Source organism: Thunnus maccoyii, chromosome 23 (genome assembly GCF_910596095.1).
Source record: "Thunnus maccoyii chromosome 23, fThuMac1.1, whole genome shotgun sequence".
NCBI lineage: Eukaryota > Metazoa > Chordata > Actinopteri > Scombriformes > Scombridae > Thunnus > Thunnus maccoyii.
In genome coordinates this window covers 21,520,179-21,539,971 of record NC_056555.1, presented here as the reverse complement: position 1 = coordinate 21,539,971, position 19,793 = coordinate 21,520,179, and the positions used below count along the sequence as shown (strand labels likewise).

At 37.5% G+C, this 19,793-nt stretch overlaps 1 protein-coding gene across 3 annotated transcripts in view; it reads right to left on the bottom strand.

Moving 5' to 3' along the window:
- LOC121891148 (plexin-B2-like) overlaps positions 1-19,793 on the bottom strand; it is a 211,650-nt gene that overhangs the window by 132,785 nt on the left and 59,072 nt on the right. For all 3 annotated transcript variants that reach the window (XM_042403917.1, XM_042403916.1, XM_042403918.1), the window contains exon 2: positions 17,095-17,152. The gene's annotated coding sequence lies outside the window, so the exon portion shown is untranslated. The remainder of the gene's footprint in view (positions 1-17,094; positions 17,153-19,793) is intronic.

Sequence of the window (19,793 nt, the reverse complement as noted above, 5' to 3'; positions counted from 1 at the left end):
AACACTGGTTCAAACCCTCTTTCCACTAAAATGAAATCCGGCCCGACTGCAACAGAACCTGCGAGCCTGTGGATCAAAGCGAGAACCAGCCTTATATTCACAGCACAGTGACATTAATTAAACGAAATTAATTTGCAGAAAGTGCTAGAAATCTTGTATTATCTATGAGAGAGAAAAGCACATTACTGCCTGGAATAATAACAAAAAAGCTGGAGTTCGCCCTGAGTTTAAATAGAGCCTTTCGTCAAGGCCCGAATTAAACTAAAGGCTTTTTAATTTGTGATAATAAGAGAAGAGAGCCTCAGTTTTTTTTTTTCTTCTCATAGCGATAACATTAATGCTTATACCCAGGCTCTAAAATAAAGGGACTTTTTAAACTGAGAAGATAAAGGAAAAATCAATTTAGGGAGTAATCTTCATAATGAGACAAGCAAACAGACAAAAAGCGGAGTGTGTAATGAACAAAAGAGCAGCTGAAGGCCCCCCCCCCCCCCCCCCGAAATGTTGCTGAATAAGGCCTCCGGTAAAACACTTCACAGGTATCTTCATTTTCATTACACACTGTTAAAACCCAGACGAGGAGGAGGACACTGCTCACCTCTCTCCTCCTGCTGCAGAAACTAAAAGTGAAGCACGCTGCCTTTCACTTTGCATTGAAACAAATAGCAAAGCAGCAAGTGAGGCGAGAATGTGAATGTGTGTGTGTGTGAATGTGTGTGTGTGTGTGTGTGTGTGTTTGCATGTGTGGTGAAGTTTGTTTGGCAGCACTTCTAACAATGTTGAGGCCCTCGGTGCTATCCAACAGAATAGCCCAGTCTGTCTCCACTCTATCTCAAAGAACCATATGCTTCTGAATAGCACAGTCGACTTGTGTGTGTGTGTGTGTGTGTGTGTGTTCATTTATTTTTTGTGTGTGTGTGTGTGTGTGTGTGTCCATATGTTCTACCATCTAACACCCAACATCTAAACATCCAGATGGCGAAGCATCAGTCGACACAATGTTTCCTTCCATCACCAGGAAGTAGCTTGAAAAGCGTATAAAAAAAAAAAAAGACAATAAATATTCATCATCTGGGCTTTAGGGACCGAACACACAACTCACTTGACAATTACACTGCAGTTATCGTATTATGATAAGTGCAACTATAAAAGCAGAGAAAGAACGGGTCTAAATAACCTGAAGGTAAGGATTAAATTTAAGGAGAAGACACAGATATTGTTAAGAATCAGACAAATCCACTTCTGATGCTTTTCTCAGCTGGATTTATGTCCTCAGAGTGTTTGAATAATGTTAAAAACTTGTATATGTTCAACAGTATATAGATTTCCAGCTCTTTCTCTCAGGTTCAAAACTCTGATTGATTAAAGACAAAAGAAAAATTTAACTCTCATATAATCTCATAACTGCAGAATCATGTTGCCTTCAGTTAGTCAATCAGATTTATTTGCCTTTTCGTGTTAATTCAGTTTTCCAGTGTGATGTTGTGTAAATGTTCTAGGTGCAGCTAAAAAGAAATACGTCGATGTACAACAACCTGGACGATTCTTAAGTGCTGCAACTGTAAATTATTTTCATTGTCGATCAATCGATTGGTCTTTAAAATGACAGAAAATGGTGAAAAATGTCCATCACTGTTTCCCAAAGCCAAAGATGACGCCCTCAAACGTCTTATTCTGTCGGTTGACTAATGTCACTTTTTGTCATTTATGTGTTTATTTTCCTGGCCTCCTCTTTCCTAAACCTCCTGACTGGTTGTTTCTCTGTTAACGAGCACAACACAAAACTTACAATGGGATTCAGGCAATAATTAAGGAGGTTTGGAACCAGGCAAATGTTTAATTTTCCAACACTGTTGTCGTCTTTTGTTCTGAATCTCTCGCTCACTTCCCCAAGAGTTCACGATTACAAACGTTCATGACGTTAACTGTCAGAGTTCATGGTTTGTTAAAGTGCTTGTTAAAAACTAGCAGGACGCAGGCGATTTCCCAGCAACACAACTCATCAGAAGGGTTAATCAAATCTTTTGATTATAAAGACAAAGATTTTATCTCATCATTACAAGATAATCTTTCAATTATGAGATAAAGATCAAATAATTAATTACAAATTGCTAAATCATAATCATGTGATATTGAAGTCAAAATTATGACAAAACAGCGTCCTGTTTGCTCTTCAGTTCAGTGCAAAGTGCTCTAAATTAACCTGATTCATTAAATTATACGATGGACAGTGGTGGAGGAGTAAAAGTACATAAGTATCATGAGCTTGATGTAGTTAAAGTATTGCAGTAAAAGTACATAAGTATCATGAGCTTGATGTAGTTAAAGTATTGCAGTAAAAGTACATAAGTATTATGAGCTTGATGTAGTTAAAGTATTGCAGTAAAAGTAGTGGTTTGGTCCCTCTGACTGATATATTATTATATATGACATCATTAGATTATTAATAGTGAAGCATCAGTGTTAGAGCAGCATGTTACTGTTGTAGCTGCTGGAGGTGGAGCTAGTTTACACTACTTTATATACAGTTAGCTAGTTTAGTCCAGTGGTTCCCAACCTAGGGGTCGGGCCCCTCCAAAGGGTCAGCAGATAAATCTTGAGGGGTCGTGAGATGATTAATGGGAGAGGAAAGAAGAAAAAACAAAGTTCTGATACACAAATCTGTTTTCAGTTTTTGGACTTTTTCTCTAATCTTTGATTTTTTCTGAAATATTGGATCATTTGAACATTTATTGAAATGAAAGCATGTGAGAAGTTTAGAGGGAAAAATCACTATTTGGTGGAGCTGTTAACAACTCATAGACATGTGAAATGGGACCCCGACTACACACTGCTTTTTGTAAGACGTCAAAAGCCAAAAAGGTTGGAAACCACTGGTTTCATCTTTAACAATGTTGTATTTTAAAAGCTTCTTATATTATCCATTGTGTCAAATCTTCATCTGAAAAGTAACTAAAGCTGTCAAATAAATGTAGTGGAGTAGAAAGTACAAGTTCCTTTAAATTTATACTTAAGCACAGTATTTGAGTAAATGTACTTAGTTACTTTCCACCACTCGATGGCTAATTTTAGTTGTTGTGTTTTCTCCTCATGTGAGCCACTGAAGGACAGAAACACACAGAAACCTGGACCTCAAAATACCTGAAACATTTCCATGCGTTTATTAAATTTTCAGAGGGTTATTGTGCATTCTTCTCTCCAGCTCGGCCTGCACTGACCTCCCTCCTCTGCCTCTTTCATTTTTACTCCTTCACTCCAATATCATTCAAAAAAAAAAACAAAACAAAAACACCTCGCTTTGAATCAGTAAACGGCAGCAAAAGGCAGAAAGGAACACTTTCTGAATTTTCTACTTTTTACTATTATATATTGTTTTTGTTATAAATCATTTTAATAGTAGCAGCGGTGCTATAAAGGCTGATTTTCTTTCCATGTTTGGCTGCATTTACTGTATATAAAACTGAGGCAGACAGAGGACAGACACACACAGCAGGTCCAGATTGTAGGCAGGGACGCCCTCTGCTCTCCGTCTGACCTCTAAGCCAGAAAAAAAAAAAAAGGAGGCAAGCTGTACATACACACTGTCTTTGTCTGTCTCACACACACACACACACACATGAAAACACACTATGAGTCATGTGTCATGAGCCAAGAAGGACAGTCGAACAATGGCAGCCATGTCCAAAGAGAGCCGACACATTTTCTCTTTTAAACACACACACACACACACACACACACACACAAGTTCATGCTCAGTGCTTCCTGTTTGTGCAGTTATGTTTGGACAAACGCCGAGACAGAAGCCAGGTTTCCAAACAAATTTAGTGCCAATTTTAACCACATTTCCAGAATATTGGCAACAGAAAATTTGAATTAATTCATTAAACCGTTGCTGAAGAAGCAAGTGCAACAGTATGTCTAAAACATGATGAAAATATGCTGTTTTATGCATTAATTTGAGAAATGTTGGTGTCATTAAACCACTGCAGAACACAGAAATGATGGAAAACATGATGGGAATATGACATTTCTGTTTGTTTCACGTATTGATTTAAGGAAGGTTACAGTCTCCTCATCATCGCTCCACACAGATCTGACGTCTTCAGCTCTTCGGTGACGCTTTCATGTACGTCACGTCGACAACGTCATTGCACTCGGGCGCATTTTGCTTTTATAGATACGCTGACTTTTCCACCTCGGCCACTCGTAAAACTTCAGTTCTATTTAGAGATTTTTCAGCGTTTATTCAGGTTTTTTAATGCACAAATTGAGAATAAAAACCCATCTAGAGACTGAGAGTAAGAGAGTGAAGGTCAGGGAGTAAAAAACAATAAATAAAATGAGGTAATCCGTTATACAACACCAGAGGGTGGACAAACTCTGTCCTAAAGACCTAACAGCTGTGCGCTCTGCTCCATATATCTTTTTACTATTTAACTGTCCTGCTGGGAATGAATTAAGTCATTAAATTGAACTGAATCACCTCTAAGGCTGTGTGCAGACAGACAATTGTACTTAATCAAAAACATGCCCTCCGTATTATGTTCTTTGAGGCCACTGTGCTGGCACAACAACGGGTGCAACTGCAGAGGGATCCAGAAAAATGCCAGAAAAATGCCAGAAAGTCACCTAAAATCCAGGAGATCCAGGTGATGTCTTGGAAAACAGGGTGTTGTCTCGACCAGGTGAGGCGTGAGCAGCCACCTTTGACATCATTATTAAATCAGTTTATGTTCACGTGGACCTTCATGTACAGTCACAAGCTCGATTACAGGTTAAAGGTCACAGTTACAAGGAGCCTAAAATCAGATTTCTCCACAGAAGGCCTCGACAAATCTATTTTCACACGACTGCAGTGAAATTCAAAGACTTCTGCCGTAAAAAACATAACTTTTAAATAAACCAGATCACATGCAATTACAAGCTGATCTCCTACACACCCGTAAATAGTCTATTTCTCTCACACACACACACACATCAAACTTTAGGGAGTCGTCCGTAGTCAGATGCGTTCGATACACAGCTGTAAGGATCATATGACAACTTCATGTTCTGGTTGGCAAAATATACAAACACATGTCAAATATAGTCAAGTGCAATGAGGTCACGTCAGTCCAAATCTGATTTAGGGATTTTCTTTTTTAAGTTTGCAGTGAATTCAACATTTCTCTAAAGGAAAACAGGAAGTTACAGTCTTATATCATCCTTTAGAGGAGAATTTTAACTACCAGAGTCCATCCAGGGGACATTGAAGTATCACTTTTTACATCAGAGACCACAAAACAAGGAGTCAAAAGACCAGAAAGGTTGTAAATAAAAGGGCCGGTTTAACCTTCAACGAAAGATGTTGGAACAAAAGAGAATAAAGGGAAGGGCATAAAGGGATAAACTGACAAATAAAAACCGAGAGGAAGAAAAAAGGTAAACAAAGGATAAAACCAGAGTAAAGAAGATAAAAATAGAGACGAAACAAAACTGAAATCGTGTGTGCAAGTACTGTGAAAAAAGATAAATGAGCTATTCTGTCAAAAAAAAAAAAAAAAAAAAAAAAAAAAGATAATGAATGTTAAAACTATGCAAATGCTTAAACTGTCTGCATAAGTCCTTTTTAAACATCGGATTTGAAAATGTGTAAATGACTGTGTTGACGTGTGTATTTCTGTGTGTGTGTGTGTGTGTGTGTGTGTGTGTGTGTGTGTGTGTAGGCTTATTTGTGTAGGATTTTAAGCAATTAGGACAGGAAACAGAGGCGATGTTGCTTTGGCTTCCCTCTGGAATTAAGTTATGCACCATCGACACACACACACACACACACATACACACACACACATACACATTAAATTCCCACACTTACTGGGAATATGGCCTCAGCTGTGAAACATCAAACACACACACACACACACACACACACAAATAGACACACTTAAAAAACACACCCCTCAACTTCCTCTTGACCCATTTTGCAAACACAACACACCACCTCTCTTTTCATTCCATCTCTCTATCCTCCATCCCTCGTTTCTTTCTCTCTCTCTTTTCATCTGCTAGAAGCAAAGCAGACCAGACCACTTCTGCTTTGTGTCACCAGATCACACACACATGCACGCACACACACACACACACACACACACACACACACACACACACACAGTTAATCAGTTTGTTTATGTGGCCAAAGGCATGCAGGGGCAAAATCCTCCTCTACACTGTACTGCACTGTGTCTTTGCGTAACTCTGCAGCACTGTTTCAGAGTTCAGAGGGGGTAATGAGTCCAATGCAATACTGATAAATGGGTCCGATAAGTACGCTTTCATTAAAATTTAGTTTGATTTATTATGCATTTATTAACGAACCGATACAACAAAGATTGGGAGGACTTTAGTTTTAAAAGATTCTAATCTTTTTTTTTTTTTTATCAGCTTCCTCATGCAGGAATGAATTATTATTATTAAAAGTAGCGGCGCTAAACTGTGACACAGTTTTGTCTGAATCTGTTAATATTTTTAAGATTAATTTAAGATAAAAAAACATATTTTAATTCCCTTTCTTAGAAGTGCAACTAATTCTGTCTTTAATTAGGCGTTCCCTCTTGTCTTTAGCGCTAAAACTATTAGTCAATTGATCGATACGGTGATTTATGAAGCACTCTAAAGTTACACTTAATCATTGGAGGCGAGGCTGGAGGAACTGTGGCAGGAGAACAAATGTTTCTTCTTCTTTAAAACATAAATGCAGAGCTGAAACAATTTGTCTACTGACAGGAAATCAATTGAAAACTATTTTTAATCGATTAATCGCAGAAGTGATTTCTCAAGCAATTATCAAATGAGTTTTCCTGCAGTGTTTTACGGAAAAACACTGCCTGATCTAAAATATACTGTAGTGTGCCTCCACTAATTGCACAAGAAATTATTAAGTTTTGATGAAATACAATAAAAAAAACTTCAATTTCGACTGGCGTTTCAAAGCGAAGGTCATGGATTTAATGAGTGAGTAACTACATGTAGATCATGAGATGAGAGTCTTCAAGTTCAAATTAATCAGAATAGGGCTGCAAATAACAGTTTATAGTTATTATTAGGTATTGATTAATTGATTAGCTGTTTGGTCCATAAAATATCAGAAAATAATGAAAAATGTCTACCACTGTTTCCCGAATCCGAAGATGACGTCCTCAAATGTTTCCTTTTGTCCCGATCAACAGTCCACAACCCAAAGATATTCAGTTAACTATCAAAGAAGACTGAAAAGCAGATACCTGCATATGAATGTAGGATCTGCAGGCAATGGACAAGATTTTGGGATCTGAAGCGTTCTGGTTCCCGTTTCTGCTCCGGTGATTTTGACAGGAACATGCTTTGGTTGAATGCTGGTAAACAGTCCGTGTGGGGTGGAACGCATTGGTCGAAATGACGTCTGGACCTAAAACACCTACAAGAAGTATTGATGTCTGTTTGGTTTTAACCTCTTAACTGAGTGTAAACTGGCTACTTGTGAAACCATCCAGTTGTAAACGCTGTCTCTCAACTCCAACTCTTGGGTACACCAGAAGTCCTGAAACATTGGCCATTGCCCCCAAAGGCTAAACCATCATCAGACCAGTAGCCGATGGGTTCCCAGATTGAAAAAGGAGTGATGTACATCAAGGTGTCTGAGAATTTACATTTTCCTAGAAATATGAGAACTCCAGTAACACTTGTAGTATGAAGAACAATTTTATTAGTTGACCAACGTGTCGATGGACCCTGATGAAGGCCACAAGCCGACGCATTGCTGGGGTTCTCATCTTTCTAGACTTCTTTCCCCTCTCCGTGCACCTTGGAAGTAGGTGAAGTTGCGCCAGAGACCCTCACTCTGCATCAATTTACATTTTTCTCAAACTCAAATCTACTGATGGATTAATCAAAATAGTTGATGATTAATTTTCTGTCCATCAACTAATTAGATTAAATAATAAACCCTAAAATGTACTACAAACACAAGATAATTGGACATAAACAAAGGCTGGGGCGTGAAGCAGCATTAGCACAATCAAAAACTGTACATCTCTCACACACATCTGAAGCTGATCAACCTTGACTTCCTTAAGTACAACTCTCAATTATCCAAAACAAGGAAGCGCCACCTGGTGGTTGGAGGTGTAAACATAAATAACACAAAAATCCCAAAATTTCTGGGGGCCATCGATAGCACAGGAATAGGATGTAGTGGTGTGGAAGAAATCCAGGAAGAATGTCAGGAGGCTCTGGACACAGTGATAAAAGATGACTACAGGTGATGTTTCCAGGAAATGGGAGACGTATACCGCAACTCAAGGAGATTACTTTGAAGGGGATTAGAAAGGCACCACTGAAAGATTTAATTTTTGGGTAATATAACACTTAATATAACTGAAAATGGCTGTCAACTAAAGCACAGGGTGACAATATGATCTGGATACCTGGTAATTTGGTCATCTATCATACCCGTCGTAGCAGTTTAGAGAACCGAACAAATCAAAAACAACAAATATTACTGTGATCACAGATACACTGGAGTGGTTGTATTAGTAATGAAGAGGAGAGGAAATGAGGAATGCAAAGATGAAAACACATGAGCGTAGAAAGAAAGGGCTGAGTGAGAGAGAGGAGTGACTGGTTGAGATAAAAGGTTGGGAGTTCAACAGAGCTGCGGACGTTTGTTTAACAGTCTGACAAGAAATGTTGAATCTGGCATCTCTCGGTATGCGCTGATCAAGGCCGCTGAGACAGACCGGCTCCGAAATGAAGTGGAACCTAAATGGATCCATGTTGGTGGAAGAATTTCTTTGTTTACAGAGATATGTTTGGAGAGAGGTAAAGAGCAGGAAATGAGAAAAAAGCAGAGGGCAGGCAAATCTAAGATACACCGAGCAAAACCAATATAGGAGAGCATTAAAGAAAGATATTTCTATAGTGTCTCTAACTGTCTGTCTGGATCTTTCTGCCTTGTGTTCTTGCTCTTTACCTCCATTTACTCCCTCAATATCTCACCTCCTCCCACCTCCACAGCACTCCATGAGAACTCATTTCTAAGGATTTACAAAGTGACAGTATCTGGCAACATGTACGTTATATTCCTTTACGTCCCTTGAGAAGACTGACTGAACACCTACCTGCTTCACGTTCACTTAATCCCCCACATTCATAACTGCAAGTTCCCAAATACAACCACAGCCCTGATGTCCTTTTAAAAATGTGGCTCTCCCACCAAGAGAATAGGAATAATTTCTATGAAAATTCCCAACATTATCTCTATCAGCTTTTAAAACCCCGTACCAAACCAGACACAGCCGTTGTAAAGTAGGGACGGATGGTTGGAAAGGTGGAGGCACACACATCTGGTTCTGCTCAACATGACTGACATTCCTCAGGGAAGAGGGAGTCAGAGAGAGCAGGCGGGATGGTAATGAAGTGGATTTTTTTTTTTACGTCAGTCTCCTCCAAATCCTCTCCCAAAGGGCATCTCTATAGATCAGAAGAATGAGGTGTTTGCCATATATACAAAAAAATCCCACAACTTCCAATCTGCTGCAACTAAAGGGTGTGGGAACTGGGTTGAATCCTGTGGCCTTCATGTAAATTTATGACTTTTTCCACAGTAATTGACTTTGTCAAAAAGGCTTCAATGACTGCAGTGAATAAAAATGTTCTTTGCTGGTTTGTTACTGTAGTCAAAGTTGGAAAATATCTCATTGTATGACTTCAGAGAGTTTTCCAAATTTTCTCTTTGTTTCCATGTCACGGACAAGCCTCTCGAATTTTTATGACATTCCAAGAATTCCAAGGCATGGACGCAGTGGTGGGGGTCTCTTTTCCAATATGAATATAATACTTCAACATTTAGATCCACGAGATTTACAGTTTCCTCTTGAAGATGAATGAACTGACCTACTGACTCATGTAACAAATGGATTTTTCTCCATTACAGTCTTAAGGCGGTGGTCAGGTCAACATTAGTACTACGTCAAAAAATACATTTAAAAAAAAACCCTCATTAATCTCAATGCAAGAACAAGACTCACCAATGGACGAAAAAGTGCGAGCAGCTTCCAAGATAGATTAGTTTGTAAAATGAACAGCCAAATTCTACTGTTAATCTAAAAAACTGTCAAGACAGAGTGTAAAATAATAGCTTCCATGATAACTTTTCTAGACTTTTAAAACTAGGCTATTATAAACCAATGTGCAATGAATCAATGTTTGGTCAAAATGTGGCTAAAAGCTTAAGAGAGTTCTGATTGTACTTTTTTATTCTTGTTGAGGTTTGTTTGGATTAAAAAAACATCTATTGACATTCATCTCTTTAAAATTTCTTCCCTGCATGGACCTGCCCTTGTGCCCATCTACTCACCACTAGAGCTTCAATGATTAGTCGATTAATCGATTAGCTGATCAACAGCTTCTCAAATGTGAATATTTTCTGGTTTCTTTAGTTTTCTATGATAGTAAGCTGAATATCTTTGGGTTGTGGACTGTTGATTGGGACAAACAAGACATATCAGGTTGCATCTTGAGGTTTTGGGAAACAGTGATCGACATCTTTCAACCTTCTCTGATATTTTATAGATCAAACGATCAATCGATTAATCGAGAAAATGAAAATAATTAATTGCAGCCCTACTCCCCACCAAACTGGGGAATACAGTTGTGCTACCGTGACCACACTGATGACTGCAGCATCAATTACATCAATACCACAGTTTAAATGGTAAAAATCACATCTCGCTTCCGTTGGATTCTTCTTAAATTGCATTGACGTCTATTTTTAGGAGTAAATACAACCACTTACACCCCTGCACCCCCCATGTTTCTCCATGGTGCTTAATCGAGCAGAAATGTAATATAAGAAATAATATTCTCACAAACACTACAATCGAACTCCAGTCAAAAGACACCGCACCCACCCAAAGCTGCAGAAGTGAAAATCAGAACTTCTCTCTCTCTCTCTCTCTCTCTCTCCCCCCGCAATAGAAAATGAAATGCCAAGCCTGGCTAAGGACATAATGAAAAAGCTATTATCAGCATGAGCTTTCATCAGCACTGCATTCAACCATGTTCAATACAAACTGATTCTCTCATCTCATGCTGTACCCATCTAAATGCTGGGGTATAATAAAGGCAGAGAGATAAGAGAGAGAGAGAGAGAGAGAGAGAGATCACTTTTTTTTCTCCCCCCACATTGAAGAAGCGCATCAGCACATTTACAGACGAGGCGACGTTTTTCATGAGCACAGACACGTTCTCCATCACACGGGTCAACATAATCAACCTGTTATTGTAAGAATCTGATACATTCAAATCATTAGCAAACGTCTATATGTATATACACGCACACACACTTTCCTATCTCTGTCCATTCATCTCTCAACCTTCCATTTTCTGCTTTCTTGTGTCTAATTCTTGATGTATTTATTCTCTCTATCGGTGTCTATCCATCTGTCACCTGCGGCGTTACAGTCTCTGAATTCAAATACAGCAGCTTTATACAATATTCAAGGAAATAGTGAATTATATATATTATGATACAATATTCAAACTATATCCGGCATACATTAATGTCTAATGAAGATGGGGCAGAAGTCAGACCTGTCAAGTGTGAACTTTGCATCCAATTGCAAAAGATTCTGAGCTACATCAGCTATAATATGGCTTCAGTATTTTGCGGATATTCCCGGCTAACAAAAAAAATAGAGGCTCAATTTATAAAATGCACAGGTTCACAACAATGGAATTCACCTTAAGCCACTGCCCTTCTGAGTTTTCTTTTATTATTCAGCATGCAACTTCTGAGCTGTGGAACACTGGAAATTTTAAAAAAAGAACATTCAGTATTATTTTGTTTCAATATAACTTGCGTCTTACAATGCTATTTTGTAATTTTAGCCATTAGTTCTAGTGGCTAACATAGATAACATTGTACTCACCAAAGAAATTGCTGACGATGAACTCTGACAGGCTGTAAATAAGTCAAAAGTTTAGCCAAGTTTTTGGAACTAGGTGAGGGCGATATGGCCTAAAAATTGCAAGGTATACAGAATGTGTATATAGTCAAAGAGCCTCTATAAACATACAATGTCACAATCAATTGATCATTGTCACCTGAGCTGAATCCAAGCAGGTAGCTCCTGGGCTGAAAAGTGAAGCTAATGCGGAAGTGCCTTAAACCTGCATTCTCTCTAATGGCCAGCAGGGGGCGACTCTACTGGCTGCAAAAGGAAGTCCGATTGTATGGAAGTCTATGAGAAAATGACCCTACTTCTCTCTTGATTTATTACCTCAGTAAACTGTTTCCTAATGAGTTTATGATCTCAATCACTAGTTTCAAGTCTTTTGCAATACATCATGATGTTCATTTTGTAAATTATGGCCCCATTTAGGGTAAAATAGACAATAAAGCAGGATATGCTTTAGGGCGTGGCTACATTGATTACGTAACGTAACCATGGCGTACACCGAGATTCACAGAGTAGTTAATTGTAACATTTTGTTCGTCTAAAAAAAGTCTTGTTCAGCATTTTGTTGGATCCAAATCAGGTTTAATCCGAAGTGTCTGTTTTCCAGTGAATATCAAGTCAAGTTCGAAACCACTTCAGTCAACATTTTGGATTTCAAATCACACCCGCTTCTACCTGACTAACCGAGAACAGATCTCTTTAATCCATCAATGAGAGATGAAACATTTTCCTTTCCTGTTGAAATATAGGCATTCAGTCTCTGTATGCACAATTGCTTCCTTCTGGTACTTAGCTGAAACATCCTCGCTGCCACAGAATAGGTCCTGCAGGGCAAATTTGGAGCTCACATGAAATTGAGAATGCCTTTCGTTAACTGAGCCCTGTGCAAACATGAAAGCTCTGTGGTGGAGTAAAGGGATATTGGAGGTGATACAATTTCAATCTCAGGTGTATGCAAGGACAGTTGTACATGTAGCTTAGTGGCTTTTCCCAAAGTTTGAAATATAATTGATATGTAAATGAGATTTTTTTTTTGTCCCCTTATATCAAATATTCATTTTACAAAATTGTTTTTTTAACGTGGTATATTTTGATCTCAGTGTGTCGCTAACCCGTCTGTGCTTTTTATCCCACACCCCACATTGCTTCCTTTCTCAAATTAGTTATTTTCCCCTCCATGACTCCCTAAAAAAACATCACTAAATTTATGAAGGTGAAAGCATCTCGAGGATGAAACTACAGTTGATGATTTGGAGAAGCTCTTGAATCGTGTGCAATAGCTTAAAAGTTTCTAAATATCCTTATAATCCAGGCAGAATAGATGCTTAAAATTAACAGCTATGATACTCAAATCTGCATTTGAGCTTTAAAGAGACTTCTCAGGGTTGTTGACAGTAATACCTACAGTCCCCGTCTCTTCTCTTGTCTGTCGTTTTGGAAGTGCACGGTGCGAGTTGAGTTCACATTTTTTTGAGCCAGCAGCCTTCACAGCTGCAGCTCCCCTCTGAGACACACAAACACCCACACAGAAATAAAGATGCAAACACGATGAACTTCCTCCTAGAAAACAAACCAGTGCTTTCCTGTACATCTCCCAGAGGAAAGTGGGAGAAGAGTATGTGTGAGAAAAATAAAGAAACTACATATGAAGATATAAGAAGTGGAAAATAACTTACAGTTACACTTCACAGTTTTGCACTTCCATTTATTTTCATTGCTGAGCTTTGTTGTTATAACCACGCTTACAGTAATTGTGTCAGTAGAAAGTTGGGCTGCAACTAATTATTATTTTCCGTATCCATTTATTGAATGCTCTTAATTAATTGTTTAATCTATGAATGGAACCGGATAACAACAAGAATCCATTAAAATACTCTGCAGCCTATCATTTAATCACATTTATTGTTTAGTCTGATCAGCAGCCAAGATAAATGAATAAATACAGCACCAGTCAAAAGTTTGGACACAGCTTCCCATTCACTGAATGAGGAAGTGACAGAGCATAATTTCACAAAAAAACGCTTGACTCAAGCTATCAACCACATCTCATGGTCTTCATCCACATAATGTTGCTGCTTCAGTGACCAAATAACTAAAATATTTCATAACATAATGACTTAATTGGAAATGTTTTTATTTTGCAAATATTTGTATTTATATTATATTTGTACTTGTGATTATTATCAATTATCTGGTATCTGGTCAATCTGCTGATTAACTTTTAAAAGGCCAGACAAATCCTTTTAGCGCTAGTAGAAAAAACCTGTTAATTTGTAGAAATGAGCTGTTACTAGTGACTCATTTTATTTAATTTGCTCTAAAAACTCACATCTGGCAAGAATGTGCACAACAATAAACTAGTTTTTAACTTATGACTGAGTCCATTCCCCAAAACAACCTGAACAGCAACAACAAAGCAAAAAAGAAAGAACACTGAACATTCACCGCAATAAATACTGATTTGTATCCAAGCAAGCTCTTAGTACAACTTTACTTTGTATTATTATATATTTTTCTTTCACATCTGACCCACTTTTCTTTCCTCATCTGGATTGTGACTCAGCTACCATTTGAAATTTTACAATATTAGTGCTACCTGAGTTTCAGTGCTGATACCAAAATAATACTTTTCCACACCTTACAGTGAGAAATATCAACATGGTTTTCTACAAGAAGACTTTTTTTTCTCCATTTCACAAAAGAAGACAAAGTTCAGAAAAATCAATTGTTTCTTCAGTACAGGAAGCTGTACAACAGAAATTGGCAAAACTATGATTAAAATGTGTCTGAAGAGCAAACAAAATTAAAATTTTAGCCAGAAATTCAATGCCAACTTCCAGTATTTGACAGTTTTATAATCTGCTGATTACTTTCTTGATAAATAGATGTATTGTTTTGTCTATAAAATGTCAAAAATTTGTGAAAATAGCAGTTTTAAGTTCCTAGAGTCTTTAAGTGTCTGATTAGTGGCCCAGAACCTGAAGATACTCAGTTTACAATCATGTATGACAAAGAAAAGCATTAAATCATCACATTTGAGGACGTAAATGCAGGAAATGTTGGCATATTTGCTTACAAAATGACTAAAACTATTATTAGATTATCAAAAATAGTTGCTGATATGTTTTCTGTTGATAGACTAATCTATTGGGGCTTTAATTGACACATTTAGGTTTGATCCGTAGCTCCAACTGTGACCAACAAGAACAACAGCTCCTCTCCTCCAAGTGAGGTGAGCAGAATAGAGACTCTGTTTACACTTACTGTAGGAAACACCAGATAGGATCACTTTGTTAAATTATAAATAGGCAGCATCTGATTGTACTAAAAACACTTTGTGATAAACATCAGCACAGTTCTATAAACACTTTATTATTACAGCTGAACTACTTCCTGTATCAGTCGTACTATCGGACCTGCCTTCCTGTATACGTTTTAGCATCCTGACAGCTTCCCACTCACACACTGCAGCAGAGCACTGCGCCGGAGTAATAATGTGTGTTTGTGTGTGTTATAGGGCTAAATGACTAGGTAACAGCTCTGCAAAGCTATGTGTTGACACAGCAAGTCCAGTTTAATGAACTGCTTTTATGAGAATTTTATATGACAAAAGCCTTTTATAAAGAAAGCGGGAGCCTTTTGTCTTGAGTGGAGGAATTTATCTATAAAACAACACGCAATTGGCTGTAATGCTCATTATATACACACACAAGAAGTTAACCAGAAAAAAGTTGTTGGATGGATGGAAAATAGAGACAACTTGACATTTTTAGATTCAGAGAAAAGATAATGTTGGTTTGCCCATTTCAGATCATTTAAAATAGCAGCAGGCCTCAGAACATTTGCAACTGTGCCACTAGGAAACAATATGATTCTTCAAAAAATAAAAAAAAACAACTATTTTCAGAGCAGCAGGCTTTTTTTGCAATAATGGGCCATTGGACTACTGGGCCTTTGGTCCAATGGAGAGTTTTTCAAACTATTGGGGTTTTGCAATAAAGGGCCATTGGACTACTGGGCCTTTGGTCCAATGGGGAGTTTTTCAAACTATTGGGGTTTTGCAATAATGGGCCATTGGACTATTGGGCTTTCGGTCCAATGGAGAGTTTTTCAAACTATTGGGGTTTTGCAATAATGGGCCATTGGACTACTGGGCCTTTGGTCCAATGGGGAGTTTTTCAAACTATTGGGGTTTTGCAATAATGGGCCATTGGACTACTGGGCTTTCGGTCCAATGGGGAGTTTTTCAAACTATTGGGGTTTTGCAATAATGGGCCATTGGACTATTGGGCTTTCGGTCCAATAGAGAGTTTTTCAAACTATTGGGGTTTTGCGATAATGGGCCGTTGGACTACTGGGCTTACGGTCCAATGGGGAGTTTTTCAAACTATTGGGGTTTTGCAATAATGGGCTGTTGGACTATTGGCATGGCACTCGGGATTTATCCTCTGTTTCACAAAAATGTATTACCACTGTTTTTTCTACTATATTGTAGAAGTGCCAAGGACAAACACAAGAGCCAAAATTTATGTATTTGATTAAACAAATTTAGAAAATATCAATTTTTATTCATTATCACTTTAAATGCCCCTTAAAATGGTATCATAACTACTATGATGAGATGTAATTTCTGTTGATGTTTATGGTAGTTCTTGTGCACTTGTCTACTTCCAGTTGTAATTTTTTTTTAAAAAACAACAAAAAACACCTTCTGTCACCTTCTTATTGCACTTGTACCTGATCAACTACTTGAGAATTTGTACCATGACTCTTTTTGATTCACTGTCCTCTAACGCTTGATTGTCTTTCCTCACTATGACTTAATATAAATGTAAATAGACACAGAGCGGGACCATCATCAACTGTAAACCAATAGGATATCAGATAAGGAAAGAAAGGCTGTTTGATTTGACACAAAGGGGAAAAGCGGCAGGATAAAACTTAGTGATGGATTTTTGTTTACACCATCACCTTCACCAACATGTCCTTATATGCAGGATGTTTCTGTTTCATTTAACCTTTAAGGAGAGGTGTAAAAATATAATCTGTGAAGAAGAACACCAATTTGAGAAGAGCTGAAACAGGAAGAGAAGATGATAAAATCTTATTTTTTCCTTACCTGTTCAGTGTTCAGGCCTGTAGAAGTCCGATGAAATGAACCACCTCACTCTCCTCTCCTAGAAAAAAAACACATAAAGAAGTTGCTTTATTAAAAAGTTTGGATACATTTTACTTGACTTACATTTTGGCATTATTAATGCAAAAAAGGATATCCACTTTACTTAAACATCCAACTTTAAAAGAGTAATTTGCCAGGTTTTCATCTTCAAACTGTGCAGAGAACTTTATTTGTACTGAAGAAATAAAGTGCATAACCATCAGCTCCCACGAGAGTAAAATATATTCAGGGGCTGAAAACAGAAACCACAAGAACATTACTGCAAAAATTACTTTTAGCTTAAATTGGAGTTTTATACGAATCATCCCATGGGAGCTTTATAAGTGTTTCATCAGTGTGAGTGGTCAATTAGGGTTTAAACATGTAAATGAACAAAATGCCATTTGAATGAAGGTTAATTATGCGGAGAAACAGCTAAAAACTGGAGAGGAAAGCAATAGCGAGAAAGTCTGCTTTGGAGAAAGACAACGCCCACACACCATCTCTGCAAGAAGAGCCTGGTGGTGGAAGTACTTGACAAAGTAGGACACACACACACACACACACACACACACACACACACACACACACACACACACACACACACACACACACACACACACACAGATGCTAATTACACTTATGTGGGCAAGACTCAGCCTCCAACTTTTTCTATGACACACGCTAATCAGACTTTAGCGGTCCATGTAATCTGGACCAAACTAATCAACCACCTACAGTACCAATCATCCATGAGTCAGACCACTTCACTCCACAGCCTGGCATGACAATCAACCCCAGAATAGCACAGATTTCAATACTACATGGTTAGCATTGATTAAATTGACTTCATGGCTTTTCATTGTACAGCATCCTGATCCAAATTCTTCTCGTGTAGACGCCTGTTAACATCGAGCTTCATACAATGGGAATCTTTAAAAATACGCTTAACAAGTTGTCATTGGAAAACATATATGTGGTCATACTTTTATCTTCTGTTTGGAAAATGCAAAATGCAAAAAAAGAGTAGATGTTTTATTATAAGAGCTATTGTAAGACATAATTTTGCAGCCTGGGGTGGAGGAATGATTAAATGTGTGGACTGCATCGTCTGTAGTATCTACAGTTTGATGATATATTATTTCCAAAAAAACGCTCATCCTTATATATATAAAATTCTCGTCTGTGCAGCTCCTCAAGATACCACTGAGTTTAAAATCTAGGGAAGTACAGATGATAAAGTCAACACCTACAGCAAAAACCCTGCAGGAACAACAGAGTAGAGTCTGGAAAGATGCTGCTGATTGAAGACAGGATCACCACGGTTCCTACTTCATTAAATACTACATATAATGCCAACCATGAACCTAGACCTGCAACAAAAAAGTCAATTAATCTATTAGTAGATCGACAGAAAGTTATTCTGCAACTATTTTGATAATCAAATAATGATTTAAATAAAAAATTCTCAGCTTTTCAAATTCGAAGGTTTCCTGCTTTTATGTGTCATATATGACAGTTAACTCAATATATTTGGGTTTTGGACTGTTAGTCAGGCGTCTTAATACATTGCCTTGAGCCGAGGGCAGTTATAACACACATTTTCCACTATTTTTTGACAATAATAAAGAAAATACTCTGCAGATTAATTGATAATGACAATAATGGTTAGTTGCAGCCCTACATGAATCGCAACGTCTCTGGTTCAAATCCTGTCGTCTCTCCACTATTGTATCTCATAAAAGTCATAAAATTCCTGTGAAAATAATATTTTTAAAAAGCATCCACCAGTGCCAAGGTTGCATAACCCCTATAAATTTGTAATTTTTATCATAGAGAAGGATTTGAATTTGGACCCTTGTCAGTGTCATTATGCTTTTGAGACACTTGCAAGAGTATTACCTTGTAAAATTTTGAAAATGTAAAAGATAAAATGTCCTTAAAAAAGAAGAAATCCTTAAAAATATTCTTGGATCCGCACCAAAGCTAATCATTTCCATGGCCCATAGCTGAACTTTACACCAAATATGAATCTATGTCTGTACGCTAGTTTTTGAGATATCCTGCAAACAACCAAGAAAAACCTAAACTGCACAGAAAACATAACATCATCTGCAAATGTAAGGATATATTTTTCCATTTTAAAAAACTTCTACAAAAATGGTTTTCTTTGGCTCTACAGTGTAATGTGTGTAGATGGATAGAACATAGAAAAATTATAAATCAATTTGAGCTTGTCAAAAAGAAAAATTTGAAGGTTAATTTTCTAATTTTCCAAAGCTTTCAGCCACAAATTTTTGGCCTTCAACTGCAAATGAAATTTGCTCCGTTGTCATGGAGATGCTTCATTTGTTATCATACGTATGAACATTTTGTCACATTAGTTGTTGTGGTTATTGCTTTTATCACCATAATAAGTTCCATCTGCAGATGAAAGCCAAATATGCTGTTTATAATCTCATCAAGACCATAACACATCTAATTTATGAAATAAAAGGATGTTAAAATGTCCTTTTTCATTCATTCATTGCTCATTCATCTGCACTTATTAAAATGAAGGTTGGAAGGATTTTTAAATGTTCACTCCTTAATTAACTGGATATTATGCATTCATCCAACCACCTGCTAATCAATCCTGCACCTTTCCAGCGGTAAATACA